The 16,176-nt window shown below is 32.7% G+C and overlaps 1 long non-coding RNA gene across 1 annotated transcript; it reads right to left on the bottom strand.

Moving 5' to 3' along the window:
• Positions 1-495: 495 nt before the first annotated feature.
• On the bottom strand, positions 496-12,532 carry LOC143043331 (uncharacterized). Its single transcript, XR_012968315.1, has 3 exons — positions 12,288-12,532; positions 4,067-4,199; positions 496-2,434 (listed from the first exon to the last, which is right to left on the bottom strand). It is a non-coding gene; the product is annotated as an uncharacterized LOC143043331 (long non-coding RNA).
• Positions 12,533-16,176: the final 3,644 nt, after the last annotated feature.

Raw genomic sequence — 16,176 nt, 5'->3', positions numbered from 1 at the left:
CTGTGCGAATTTCAAACGCGCAATTTTACACCAGTAATGAAAACCTTCTTTCATTTATGCGTAGACTTTACATAGATAAATTCAGTCGTATAAGAAAAGCAAAATGAGAATGTTAAATTTGATGTTTGCCTTTTTGTGCTACTTTGTTACATTGGTTGTTTATGTAGTGATATTAAGATGATAACACAGTATTGACTGTTGTACCCCTATTTTTGACATTTTTACTCTTTGAGTATGTTTGTTTTGTTCATGCATCGTTGACAATGTAATGGAATTTGATGCGACTGTCATACAAGTGAGAGATTTAGCTAGCTATAAAACCAGGTTCAATCCACCATTTTCTACATTAGAAAATGCCTGTACCAAGTCAGGAATATGACAGTTGTTATCCATTCGTTTGATGTGTTTGGACTTTTGATTTTGCCTTTTGATTTTTGATTTTCCTTTTTGAATTTTCCTCGGAGTTCAGTATTTTTGTGTTTTTACTTTCTATTGTTCTTAATTTCTGTGTCATTTGGTCTCTTGTGGAGAGTTTCTCATTGGCAATCATATCACATCTTTTTTTTTTATAATTAAAGGGCAATTACGCCTTAAGGGGTAATTTTTTTACAATTTTGGTAGTATTGACTTTGTTTTAGATCTTAATTTGCTAAAGATAATTGCTGTTTACAGTTTATTTCTATCTTCAATTATATTCAAGACAATAATCAATTTTACCCAATGTCAGATTTGCTCTTAATACGTGAGTTTTTGAGATACAAGGAAAAACTACATTTGACCCCCTATGGTTTATTTTTATCCATCGCGGCCATGTTCGTTGATGGATCCAAACTTCGGATACAATTTATAAACTTGATACCCGAAGTACCATTCAGTTAAAGTTTGAAGGTATTCAGCCGAGTAGTTTCAGAGGAGAAGATTCTTGAAAGAGTTAACGACGACGAACGTCAAGTGATGGTATAAGTTTACCTGTGCCGTCGGGCCAGTTGAGCTTAAAAGACGAAAATTAGGAAGAGTCTTCTAAGATTTATAATACAACCGGAAAATGCATCTTTGGGTAAAGAAATGCCAAACTTTATATTCAATTCTGATTTTCGTTGTTTGCCATGACTTTATTTCGTCTTCGATTTATGAGTTTGAATATCCTTAAGACATTTTCTATCTCTTTATTAACAAACATTCGAATTTAAGCGTTTTCTTTTACAGTTGTTACTTTTCATTTGAAGGTCTTTTTTTGGTAACTTCAATTAGCTAAATTCAAATATATATTAATACATCACATTATCCCAACAGCGCTGCACTTTGTCTTTTCAAAACGAATCATACTTAAAGTATACATGTCGCATTAGTAAAGCAACGAAATGCACTAAAATGAAATTTCCTTAAAAATTGAAACGGTCATGACAACTACCACAATTGTGTACACATCCCCACAAAATCTCAGTTATTTTAGTAAAAGGGTCTTCCGCCCACACGACGTTTGTTTCATCAGTAGAAACGAACTGATCTAAAATAACGTCTATATTGTCTAGTTTTTTTAGCAAGTCTTCGGTAAATGATCTCATTTCAATTTTGTCGCCATTATCAGGAAGGAGCCGTGATACTTCTTCGAACAAAATTGGAATATTGGATTCAAGAATACTGTTACAAAACTGTACAAAGGTAAGGGAACATTTAATTGTCTGGTCAAGGCAAATTTTAATTTCACTAAAGAGAAGATCAATTTCTTCTTTTGCAAACTGTGCATACAGATGTACTCCTCTGCACTCCTTTCTACAAAACAGTTTTGTATTGGTATATTTCACTAACCAGTGCTTTGCATATCCATTCAGATCATATTGGCATTTTCTTTTTATTAGTCCAATTTGAACCTCTTGCATAACCTTTTTTTTGCTAAAATTAAAACAATGTCTAATTATGTAGGTTTGAACTTTAAGAGGCATAAGTCCTTTTACGAATTCAGTTGTTCTTTTCGCAATAATATCATAAACCACTCCTGCCAAAAGTCGTCCATTTTCATTCTCATCACGGTTAAGGTTGAAAGATAGTATTTCTGATGTTTTTAATTCATTTTCCCGCTTAAATTGTGCTGTAGACAGTTTTTCAGTTAATAAGATTTTTAATTTGACACTATTCGCTTTGATGGAATTTTCTATCGAATCTGACTTTTCTCGATTTGTATGGCGTGTTTTAGCATCCTTTCGAAATTTCTTCACAATATTTTTGGTTTGATTATCAACATACGTTTCCATTTCTTTTTTTAAGGTTGTAATTCGTGTCTGTATCTCGTCTCTGGATGAGCATTTCATGATTTTACATACATATAACCTGTTTATTTCATTTTCGTAGAACTGATACATATCATATTGATTTTTTTCAACTTCAAATAACAGATTATTTAATTCTCCTTGCATCTTAGCATTTTCCTCTGAACCTGGAAGAACAAAATGAACTTGTTATACAAATGTATAAACAAACCCACTTTCGTATACATTTACAAATTGACCTCACACGCTCACTAATCCTCAATGTAAAGTAATCGGTTTCAGGTTGGCTTTCGCGTAATAAAGTCATCGGCGTGATGTCAAAATGTTTGCGCTGTGATTGGATTTAGTGTATGCTATATCATTTCTTTATTCCCTTATATCGAAAAGGCTTGCAAATGTTCACAAGTTTGATGTAAAAAAAAATACGCTGGGCATAAATACCATAACCAAGGGTATCGAGTCCGTTCGCACCGAATGCACGTTTGCACCTTTGAGCTCGTTCGTTCGCACCCTATTTTTATTCAAATTGTGGTTGAATCATTTAATAGTTTTAAATGTATTTATCAAGATATTTAAATTTTCATTAAACGAAATTCTGGAACTTTAAATCAAATATTTGTTTTGTTGATTTAATGATTATTCATTATTACAAACTGAGAACAATACCCTTCCCTTTTCACGAATTTGACCTACCTAATTAAACTATTTACCGGGTTTTTAATAACATAAGCAACACGTAGGGTGCCAAATGTGGAGCTGGGTCTGCTTACCCTTCCGTAGATTTTTTTGGTGGGGTATGTGTTTTGCTCAGTTTTGAGTTTTCTATGTCGTGTTTTGTGTACTATTGTTTGTTTGTTCGTCTATTCTTTTTTTAGCCATAGCGTTGTCAAATTACTTTAGATTTATGAAGATGAATGTCCCTGTGTTGTCTTTTGTCTCTCTTTTTTAAAGTTATTTGACGAAATGAATCATGAATAAAAGATCGCCATGAAAAATAAGGCAAATATCATTCATGTAAAACGTGTATGAAAATAGGCCAAATATTGATAACAAGCTAACTACACGTTATATTTTCATCAAAGCTAGTGAGCCTATACCAACAATCATGATTTTCAAACACAGAAAAATTATACCAGATTTGGCTCTGTAAATACCACTCAACAGTACTCATACCTTATTAACACTTAATACAAGAGGGACAAAATATATAATAGGGACAGTCAAACTCATAGATAAACTGTCAACATAATGGCTAACAAAGAAAAAGAAAAGCAGACAAATTATAGTAGTCTTAAACATGTTAAATCAAATATTTTCAAAATATCTCAGTATGACACTGATTGTATCAAAGTGATTAATTACATCTTTATGTCACATTATAGGAGCAGAGAAGTATTACATTGTCCGGGTTTATGTTGTCCTTCTGTGTACCCAAGGCAGATTTACATGTAGTAAGTCAAATAGGCGACACTTTGATTCGATGAACAGATGGTTGCAGTCCTAGCCTACACAGTAAGTTAACTTAACCAGTCATTTGGACTGGTCAACGTTGATCTGTGACCGGAATTAGTGACTGCTCTGACCTGTCCTACATTGTAAGGTCGATTATTTTATTCATTTAATTATAAAAAACTGCATTATATATATATTTACAATATAAATTTTGAAACACATTGAAAATTTCTTGAAAACTATTCAAAAAGGTGTTTTTATTTCTCTGGACACACTATAAATCAGTTATCCTGTGTTGGTGTTTTGTACATTTGAAAACAAAATTATATTGTTAAAATCTTAATTACCCGAAGATTGATTGCTCTCTTCCTCACTGTTTCGGTTGTATGTAAGTTGAACATAGTCATCACCTTCATTTACAATTCTGTTGCCATTACCAATTTGTACCTGAATATTAACTGGTTTATTAGCATTGTTACCCTGAAAAGAATAATCATCTAAAGTTTATCATAATATCATTCGTAGGAAAAAAAACATCATATCTACCTAAACAATTGTAAAACAACAAGTTATAAATTTCATGCGTCCGAAGCGTTTCGAGATTTCCAGAACGCTAAAAACCGAGTATGTAAAAGCCAAAGTTGTACTACTAGCTTGATACGCCAGACGCGCGTTTCGTGTACATAAGACTTATCAGTCGCTCAGATACAAATAATTTAGAAAAAAAATACGGCAAAGGTAGTTTATGCCTGGGATATCAGATTCAAAACAATTATAGTTCTATATCATCAAAATGAAATTATAAGAAATCCAGCTGAGGTACACATTGTCGGAGGGTTCTTGATAATTTCAAATTTATAAATACCGAGTTAAAAATGTTTTTTTAAATCAAGTCAGTACCGAATTTCCGACTAATGAGCTGTCTATAAACTGATGACTCATATTCAACCAGCAGAGGTATATTCGCTTTAAATTTCATACGTCGAAAGCGCGTTTTAGAATTTACCTTCATCAGGAACTTTCAAAGTGGAACATTTAAAATCATACTAAAATTTATGATAAAAGAGAAGATTTTTCATTTCCATTCGTAAATTATCCATTTTTAGATAGTGACCTTCCCTTGTAACCATCTTACGGTGTTTATGTATCCCAACATGTACGATTCGCTCGTGTATGTAACAACGTTTTAGATATTAACGAGACAAATTCATGTATTACTGAAAATTTTTTAGACCTGGGTTTTCGATATCAAAAACTAGTCAAAACATTTACTAAATTTTATGATTGGTAAAAGGACATTATTAGTCCGTCGGTTACAAGCATATTCCAGAAGAATTGTGCACATCCTGTTACAAGCTTGAGATTTGGCAAAGACCTTCCTCAACTATTACTCTTTTGTTTCGGATAGGGAGGCATTTGAAAAAAAAATCTCACTTCCGGTTAAATCCAAAATGGCGGAATTCATACTTAAATCAGCCCAATATCGAAGACTAGTATTTGAAAAGGTGTTATCATCATGCTACTATCATATTATTTGGTACACATCTTTGTTATGTACTACTTTTTATATCTTATATAGATAAGATGTCTTCAAAAGTCCTACTTCCGGTAAAATCTAACATAGCGGACATTGTGCTAAAGTAAGATTATTTTTAGGGAGGGTAATTGAAATGTGTTTTAACTTGTTGCTACTATCATTACATTGTGCAAGCTCCTTTCTTTGGTGCTTCTCATTGATACAAAAAAAGTAAAATCACAAAAATACTGAACTTAGAGGAAGATCAATTGGGAAAGTCCATAATCGCATGGCAAAATCAAATAACAAAACGCATCAAAAACGAATGGACAAAAACTGTCATATTCCTGACTTGGTACAGGCATTTTCAAATGTAGAAAATGGTGGATTAAACCTGGTTCTATAGCGCTAACCCTCTCACTTTAATGACAGTCTCATCAATTTCCGATATTTTTACATTGATGGTTAAATAAACAGACACAATAAATATAATAGTCAAAATATGGGTACATACAATTTATAAGAAATCTGTCTTTAAAACCCACACTTCCGGTAAAATCCAAAATGGCGGACAAAGAAACACAATTCATTATTTAAATATTCAACTTTTTTTTTCAAAATGAAAAGAAAATGTTGTTTTTTGTGCTGGTCATTAAACTTTTGGCTTTACGTTATCCTCCAAATCCCTAATTCTATTCTGTTGTAAATGTTTAAATACGAGGTAGATACTTCCGGTAAAAAATATGGCGTAAATTTCTAAGATGAATCCTCAATACATTCTTCGATGTAGAGTTTTGGATAGATTGATCAAAACAAAATAATATCACTATAGTACTAAAAATTTTTTAGAATTACAACTATTTGGCCAAAAAAATCATGTTTATTCACAATCAACCCCACAGTGCACGGGAGACCCGATTTTCGACATTCACAATGACCGCGACATCCTTTCTTACATCCTTAATGTACAAGCTTCTGACAAAATGATGAGGCCTCAGTAAGAGTTTTTTAAGAAAGGATCCTTTTTGTCCCTTCACCATCCATTAGCACCTGGACTAGGTAGCATAAGAGCCATCCCTAAGCTCGTCCCCCTAGTATATTGCACGTTTTAGACGCTGGTAAAGACTACACCAAGTTGAGGAAATAGCCTCAATCAGCCTTCCCTTTTGTGCAAATAGTTATTTTCTTGCTTCATTAACCATGTTAGTCCAATCTGACGTGTGTACGATCTTACAGTAAATCCCCGGTAATTTCGGTTGATCAAACGTTATTCTTTATGTTAAAGTCACATCTTCAAATGCAATCAATGTCTCCCACGTTTCTTTTCAAGCAAAGAGGGAACCGTATCATAACAGGTAAAGACATTTATCACAATAAGTGTGTGTGATCACTCATTGCCTTGCACATTTGAAAGGCCATTGATAGATATTAATCCAAAGTTTTTTGCCTTCCCAAACACAATCCATGGTTCGTCTTCCCCTAAGTCACGTAATACTAAAACAGTACTGACAGCATCATCAGTAACGACTGTTTGAATCATGACTCGTTTAAGTTCGTTTTTCACTGCATCAGACACATGCACCATGAATTTAGTGTCAGCCTCTTAATGCGAACCTGGTGATAAACTTGAAATACATCACGTGGTGGATAATACTGAACATCCTGAGCATTTGTTGCTACAACTACCATACGAATCAAAGATTTCATCCACTCTTTTTACAGTTTCAAGGTATTTTATTGAGGTAAGGACATACTACCCAATCAGCATACTCGTTAGGAAACACATTGAAACTGTAACAATAGTGGATGCAGTCTCTGATGCGTACATAGACAATACTGGTAGATTGAAGGCTGCTACAAGAAGCAAGAACTACATTTTGGGGGAAAAGTGTTCAAGACAAATCCAGGGTCAAAACAAATTCCTCAAAATTGGCAAAGTTTTCTGAGAGATGACGACAATAATAAAGGACTTTTTAGTTTTCATTTACAGCAGCTTGCTCAATACAATATTGAGGAAAAGGTAGTCAGGATGTTCAGTGTTATCCACCACTTAATGATGTTTCAAGTTTAGCACCATGTTACATGAAGAGACTTACACTAGAATCAAGATGGATGTGTCTGATACAGTAAAACACAGACTTAACTAGAGTCATGTCTCTAACAGTCGATACTGATGTCATTGCTGTTTCGCTATTCCGTGACATAAGGGCAGACGAACTTCGGTTTAAATTTGGAAGTGGAAAAAACTTTAGATATATATCTATACATGAGCTTTCAAATGCATTAGGCATTGAGCGATTACACGTTTGCTGGAAAAGGAACTGCGTTGGTGACATGGATGGTGTTTGGAGATGTGACTTGAGCATATAGAATGAGTAGAAAGCAAGAAAACATGCGTTTTTGGAATAGGAAAGAGCTATTCCCACGACTCGGTCTAGTCTTTTTTAGCATGTAAAGCGTGCAATACACCATGGCTGTTATGAATGAGTAACAAGCTTGGAATTGGTTCCTATGCTAACTAGTCCAGACGCTTCTGAATGGCGAAGGCACAAATATGGTCCATTGGAACCCTTTTGGACAACTCTTACTGAATCCTATTCATCTTATCAGGAGCTTGTACATTATGGGTGTAAGAAACAATACCAGTCTTTGTAAATGTGGAAAATAAGCTCTCCGATTGTGAATAAACCTGTATTTGCGGCTTAACGAGTATGATTATTGGGTATTATGTCCTACCTCAATAAAAATACATTGAAACTGTAACACGAGTGGATGAATTCTTGGATGCGTATGGTAGTTGTAGAAACAAATGCTCAGAATATTCTATCTTATCCACCACGTGATGTATTTCAAGTTTAGCACCAAGTTTACATTAAGAGGCAGACAATAGAATCATGGTGCATGTATCTGATGTAGTGAAACACGAACTTAAACGATTCATGATTCGAACAGTCGTTACTGATGATGCTGTCATTACTGTTTCGCTTTTCCGTGACATAGGGGTACACGAACTATGGATTGTGTTTGGGAGGGCAAAACACTTTGAATTAGTATCTATCAATGGCCTTTCAAATGTACTAGGCAATGAGTGATCACACACACTTATTGTGATCCATACCTTTGCCGGTTGTGATACAGTTTTCTCTTTGCTTTAAAAGAAAAAAAAAGATTGTGTGTTAGACATTGATGGCATTTGAAGATGGTACTTTAACATAAAGAATGTTGATTGATCAACCTAAATCACAGGGGTTTTATTGTAAGATCGCACAAACTAAACAGATTGGGTTTACATGGTTAACAAAGCAAGAAAATAACTATTTGCGCAATGAAGCCTCATCATTTTGTCAGAAGCTTGTACATTGCGGATGCAAGAAAGGATGTTGCGTTTGTTCTTAATGTGAAAAATCGGATCTCCCGTGCACTGCTATGTGTGCATGTGGTGGTGACTGTGAATAAACATGTATTTTTGGCCAAAGTAGTAATTGTTAAATGTTTTAGTATTATAGTGATTTTATTTTGTTTTATTCAATCTATCCAAAACTCTACATCGAAGAAATGGATTGAGGACTTATCTTTGAAATTACGCCATGTTTTTTACCGTAAGTGTCAACTATGTATTCAAACATTTACAACAGAATATAATTGTGGGTTTTGGGGATAACGTAAAACCAAAAGTTTAATGACAAGCACAAAAAACAACATTTTCTTTACATTTTAAAAATAAAGGCAATAGTAGTATACCGCTGTTCAAAACTCATAAACCCATGGACAAAAAACAAAATCGGGGTAACAAACTAAAACCAAGGGAAACGCATTAAATATAAGAGGAGAACAACGACATAACACTAAAATTTTAAAAAACTGTTTACTTTTCTACATTGGCTAGAGTTATAGAGGGAGTGTTGAGATCTTATAAACATGATTATTCCCGCCGCTTTTTTTGTGCCTGTCCCAAGTTAGGAGCCTCTGGCCTTTGTTAGTCTTGTATTATTTTTAACTTTAGTTTCTTGTGTATACTTTGAATTTAGTATGGCTTTCATAATCACTGAACAAGTATAAATATATATTTAGGGGTCAGTTGAAGGATACCTCCGGGTGCGGAAATTTCTTGCTGCAATGAAGACTTATTGGTGACCTTCTGCTGTTGTCTGTTATATGGTCGGGTTGTTGTCTCTTTGACACATTCCCCATTTCCATTCTCAATTTGAGTATTGTAAAAAAAAATGGAAACGCGGGAAATTGAAAACAAAATTTGATTGAATAGATTGGGATTTGAATTGGTGGTCTGACACCAACATGCCTAGGTCTTGCAAAATGGTCATTCCATTTGATCAACAGTTTTTTTTTACCAAACTCGCATGCATGTATCCCTCATAACGATAGTATGCTGTTAATTAATATATTATGAACCTGTTTACGGACGTAAGGCATGTTATGTGTTAGATGAAATAATATACTGTAACACAAATATTGACATATACTGCATAAAAAACAAAAGTTCACATATAAATGTATTACATAAAGTGTGAACGAAGTAAATACACACTTTTAATGTCCTTTGAGACAAAGATTTATAACTACAGTGAAACCTGTCTAAACCGAACACCCACGGGACTTTGCGTTTTGTTCGGTTTTCACAGGTGTTCGGATTGTAGAGGTAAACGGAAGTCGACACCAAATAATTTTGGCATATATACTGACAAGGGATAATAGGTGACACAACAGACGACAGTTTATTTTTGTGTTGATTTAGATGTCAATGTAAAAATAAAAGATGAAGATAGACGTTTTGCTACATTTTTGTTTATAAATCAAACGCCACTCCGTCAATTACGCTCGTCGTTGGGAGATGTCCGACGTGGAGCGATTTTGCTTTTTATAATTATTTTCTCTTACGTTAATTCACTGACCAATTCAGATTCACAGTCAATGTCAAATGACGATTCCGTAGTTGAATCTGAAACATCATTGTACACACGAGTTCTCGGACTAAACTGGTCACCCGCTGATTGATACTTCGGCACACGATAACAGTGAAACAACAGCAGGGGTCCAGTTTATTCTCTGACTTTATCGTTGCCAAATAGCTAACGGAAGTCTTCGGGGGCATTCGAATCAAATATATAGGGCCTATAAAGGGAATCCAGCAATCGAAATCCATTGACCTTGTTGTGTTGCACGACTTTTTAATCCGATGAAAGGCTTTAAAACCATCATTTAATAAAACAGTATAGCTACAGAATGGCAGTTTCGATTTTGTGGCCGTAATTATTTGAGTAAGGTGCATTTTATTGATCTGAGGGAAAGTTCTTTTCTCGTTATTATCGGCGATGGGGGTAGCTGACCAGTTTAACGTTTCTGTACAAAAAATCACTGTATACATGGACACAGACATGCTAATTAGTATGTAATAACAACTCACAAGTTCATTAAACCTCAAATACCTTCGGGCATACTCTGCAATCCTGTGTTTGTTTAATTAAATCATGAAAATAATTAATAATATTTTATTGTTTTGATTGGTATTGATCGATTTTGACAGGTAATTTTTAGATAATAATTTACTAACGAGCCTTCTAAAAGCGTTCGGAATTCGGTGTTGACAGGGTTCGGTTTTTTCAGGTTAGATTAACGTTAATTGATAGGGAAATTTTGTGGGACTTTGAAAATTGTTCGGTTTAAACTGAAATTCGGTTTTATCAGGGTTCGGTTTACCCAGGTTTCACTGTATAATTGCATCAATTTTGAAATGAATATCGTAGTTGAATTTTCAGAATCGTTATAAAATGGAAAAATGATAAAATGAATAATACATTCATTTTCAATATGCTATGCTGATTTTTGTATTACATGTTACAATTGTAATAGAATATATCGACGAATGAAACCGTTCAACATTATTTGAGAGGTTCGATATATAGATCTGCCATAGATGCACTTTTTCATTTCATCTTTAAAGGTAATATATGTAGCACAATATACAGAGACTGTCAGATATGTATAATGTGCGAATACTGATTAAAGATAACTTGACTATGAGTTATAGCACCTGCACTGATGGATAAATCTAAAGCACACACGAAAATCATTCGCAGTTGAATGGATCTCCCATATTAAAAATGAGAAAAAACACACATGCTACTTTTACACTTCCAAAAAAGCCTTTCCGGATTAACGTTCACCAGGAATGCTCAAACCTAACTGCTTTATTTATTTTCGTGAGCTTTGATAATAATTTCCTATTGCTTCTTTAATGAAGTGTAGTTAGAGTAGTAAACACAAAAAATTGATGCATGAAATATGTTATTTGTTTTCTATTTTATATACCATAAAAATAGTATTAGTCGAGAGCAGATTCTCCAGAAAAGAAAATGTGCATTTTGGATCTAGAATTACCGTGCTTTTCATAGTGTATCGCCCAAAATGTTACATCGTTTACAATAGTAAATAAAAGGAGTATAGTAGATTTTCTTATTTTACTGCTATTATCTTTATAAATCTTTCTCTTCAATTCAAATTTTGAAAGGAAATATTGTAAGTTGTTTTATTTATCCATTAGTATGAATAAATCTTTATACTAAAAAAACTTTCATCTGATATCGCAGGTATTTACAATGTACATATATCTTATAATATCGTACATAGGTACATGATTATTAAAGAGTCGTTAATTGGAAAAAAATATAATGTTATTTTGTATTTTTTCTTCGCCTATGTTCGTAATTACATTGTTTAACAATTCCATTTAGGATAGAAATTTTTGGGACCGTTTTTACATTTTTTGAATGATAATTTCAAATAATGTTAGACTGAAGCTAATTGTAGATAATCGCAGTAAAGTTGCATGTTTTCAATTTATAATTTATAATTTATTCGGAATAGGTGGTTTCCACTTGAAGATTCATTATATGATAAATTTTATTAATTAATGAACCATGAGGTTTTATAGCGAAACAACTGAAGAAGATTTATAACATGTAGGAAATTTAATAGCAAAATAATAACTTTTAACTCGATTCATAATCTAAATTATGTGTTTTAAATCAACTTACATCTTTACTGCATGTATAATGTGTTTTCAAGGTTTTTGAAGAATCATCGCTCCTGTCCTTTTGTTCAACTGAGATATCATCTTGTGAAAAATTCACCTGAATTGATGGTAAATGACTGTAATGGTTAGCAGTTGCTTCTTTGTCATTTCTATCTTCCTTGCCTAACGGTGTAAACGATGATTTTTGTAATAGGTGTTTTTTAATTGTGTTCCCCATTCCACATGTTCCACATGTTTTCACTTGTCTGAAATATATATGAAAACGTACTCTAAAGGCACTTTGCTATAATATGGAAAAACCTTGATATTCTTTAGACATTGAACATCTTATAAACATGTCATCCTCGACAAGTACTGAAAAAAAGATGAACAAGACCTATCAAATGGATTCTGGATTAGGAAAAGATTCTTTAAAGTTATGAGCTCATTTAAGTAATTTTGACTATTTTCTGTATAGGTACATGCATCTTCTATCTATCAGCAAATGGAAAAACAACAATATGCATTAATTTATTTTCCGTTGAATGCAAGATGGTAAATTCCAAGACCAGGGTATATGAAAACTGAAACAGATGAAGATATTTATGACCGTAATGAATCATGATACTATTGTTAATTATTCATTTTTAGATGGTTACGTTCCCTGTTCATATATCTCAACTTTTTCGATTTGCTCTTGTTTGTAACAACGTATTAGATTTTAACGAATGAAATATATATCACTGATAAATTAATAATACAAAATTCTATCATTGTTACAAGGACATCATTCATAAATATAAATTTACATGCAGACATCTTAAAAAGTTTAGGTATTTTACATCCAATTTGTTATGGTAATATTTTTGACAAAGCACAAAAATGTAGACAGTCACCCTTACAGCTTAGAAAACCTTTAAATAGACTTATTAAGAAAGGGTATAGTAACGATACTGTTGTCAGGTCATTAACGATGGTATAGTTTGGCTTTAGTATTATACACTTATAGGGTCTTTGCATCAGAAATAAACACATATTTAATTTAAAACCGTTTGTTTGAATGATACAGGTTATGTGTTTTCTAACGGGAGGAATTCTGTTTGATATTCATATTATGAAGACATAATCTTTGAATCAGTTAACTTTAGGTCTGGAACTTGCCAATCAGTAACTGCTAGTAGTCCTTTGTTAATTGATGTATCATTGTCATTTTGTTTAGTGTCTTTTGTTACCTAATCTGACATCAACCACGGACAGATTTTAAACCGAGTTTTACTGTGCGGATTGCTGTGTGTTTTTTCTACATTGGCTAGAGGTTTAAGGGGAGAGTTGAGAGCCAACAAAACATGTTTAACCCCGACAGATTTTTCTCGCTGTGTTGATGACCAATGAGTGGCCTTCGGTTGTTTTCTTCTCTTTGGTCGGGTTGCTGTCCTCTTTGACACATTCTTAGTTCTATTTTCAATTTTGCTTCAGATATTTCATTAATTCATAAATGTAAGGTCTAAAATATTATATCTTTGCATCCAGGTATATTTAATTATACTAAATATTTTAAGTATTGTACGTTACCTTTAAAAGGGGCAAATCGACATGATATATTTGCGGAAAGGGCCCCTGTGCTAGATAGACATGGCCGAATCTACTTTCATTTAAGACTCTTATCATTGTGGAGTGAGTAAATTAAAAAAAAAAAAAATGCTTATCCATTAGGAGATAGTTGTTACCAGAAGCTATCTTTATAAAAAAAAATATTGCCTTAAAAAAGTAACGCATATTTCTTTGAATTAAACGCCTATACAGAAAAAATATCATCTGTTAAAATGACTGTTTAAGGTAAAGATCGCTCTTCCTTATTAGGACGAGAGCAAAAGGAAAATTATAGTTTAAAATTGAGCGGTATAACATAAGACATGTTGCAATGCATTTTTCCTTCTAGAATCTGAACATTATAGCGTTGAGTTCTTTTCTATTAACGAGACAAACGATTTAAGGTTGCATTTTTTAAGCTCCGTCGCCTGATACAAAATCGTAAATCTGCGCCCATCCGCAGAATTTTATTTTATCCTATGACGCCATCTCTACTGTACTGTGTCAGTCATACAAAAAGGTATGTTACTTTTCATTCATGTACTAGTAACTAAAAAATGAATGAAAATGAGTTGATTTAAATTTTATTTCAAAAGATATGCAATTGAATAAAACGCAGAAAAACTCTAATTAAATAATTCAGCATAATAAGTATAGTATTTACATGATTAATGAGTTATTTAAATATGATAATATAATTATGATACAGAATGTAATGATAATCCTAATGATAATATCTCACTATGCAATGCCATATAACGAAAACACACTTACATTAACTTTGACTGCGGTGGAATAATGTATCCCTTCTGTAATTATTTCGCAACAATAATGTTGCACTTGGCAAATCATATTCAACAGTATTAAAATCCAAAATGAGTGCAATTATTAAGAGTTGACCTTCATTTAAACGTACTGTTTCCTGTATATTATCTGTAAAATGAAAGAATCTGCCAATCCCTTCGTTTGATTCAAAATTAACATAAAAATTGTGAAACTAAAAATCGTTTTGTTATATAATGTATTTTTATAACACTGTCATTTAAAAAATAGCCAAACAGCTGTTAGTGGTAATCTTGATATTGAAGCAAAATGATGGATTGTCAGATTCTTTCAATTTAAAGATGATAACTAGAAACCAGTACGTTAAGATGGAGATCGTTTACAAATAATTGCTTTCGTATTGAATTTGACAATATTTGTTTCATATGTCGACAAAGTTGCGAATTAAAATTGTATAGAAAGGATACATTATTCCTACATGAGCATAATTATTGTAAGATTTGTTGTGTTTTTATAGTAACAATTTTATTTTGAGTTCGGCATGCCGCTGACCTATAGCTTATACGGATTACCTAGAATATTTAATCAAAACTAATCATGTGTTTAAAAACAGTAATACATGTAGCACTGACAATTAAATTATAGTCATCAGTTGGTTTTATTTGTCTTATATCACGGATAGATGTATAATATTTATGTTCACATTTATAACACAAACGGGTTCATATGTTTATATATCATTATACAATAGCTCTTTTTAAAAATCCGCCTTCAATATTAGTGATCTTGAGATATTCAGTGTTAGTGAACTTAACTATAGGACTGCTAGCTTACGTATTACTGCATCCAATTGGTTGAATGATTTGTTATCGAGTACTTTCTTAAGCTTTAATTATTATCAATGGGTTCATTAAGAACGAATAGACATAAACATACTCTAAGTTTTCAAGCTTTGCTCTTCACCTAATTCTGAAACGATTTACAATAGATGTATAGTGGTAGACAAACCGGTACGTCATCAAAAGAGGTCTAAATTATTCATTATAATTTAAAAACAAACTCAAATATAATGCACAAAACACATTCACTGTATTTATTTCATAAAATTTCCTGCAATTTTGCTCCAAATCAAATGATTCAGATGAGTTTGAAAAAAGGGTAACGAAAACTACTTATTGAATATATACGACACCAAATGACATGAATTTTTATGGCAGGCCCTGAAAAAAAAATATTTCATGAGGATTTTGTGCTATTTTGATAATAATTTATATGAATTTCGGCAGTTGAATGGATCTTAGAAAAGAAGTATAACCTAAAACTACCGTTATATGTATCGTGATAAATTGTTCAAACATTTGTTTACCGTTTATGGTCTGAAGTAGCGGCAGAGATTACAGGTTTCCTTTTCAAGAGTGAGGTAGCAAGGCAAAAAAATTCCCATTGCAGTGTATTTGCTGCAAAACATATAGACCTGATGCAATTGCATTCTTTCAAACTGTGTAATTGAGAATGTCGAAAAAAAATAATATTAAATT

The sequence above is a fragment of the Mytilus galloprovincialis genome, chromosome 8, assembly GCF_965363235.1.
Source record: "Mytilus galloprovincialis chromosome 8, xbMytGall1.hap1.1, whole genome shotgun sequence".
Taxonomy (NCBI): Eukaryota; Metazoa; Mollusca; class Bivalvia; order Mytilida; family Mytilidae; genus Mytilus; species Mytilus galloprovincialis.
The sequence above is the reverse complement of the archived record's forward strand: the minus strand, read 5'-3'. Positions and strand labels throughout refer to the sequence as shown.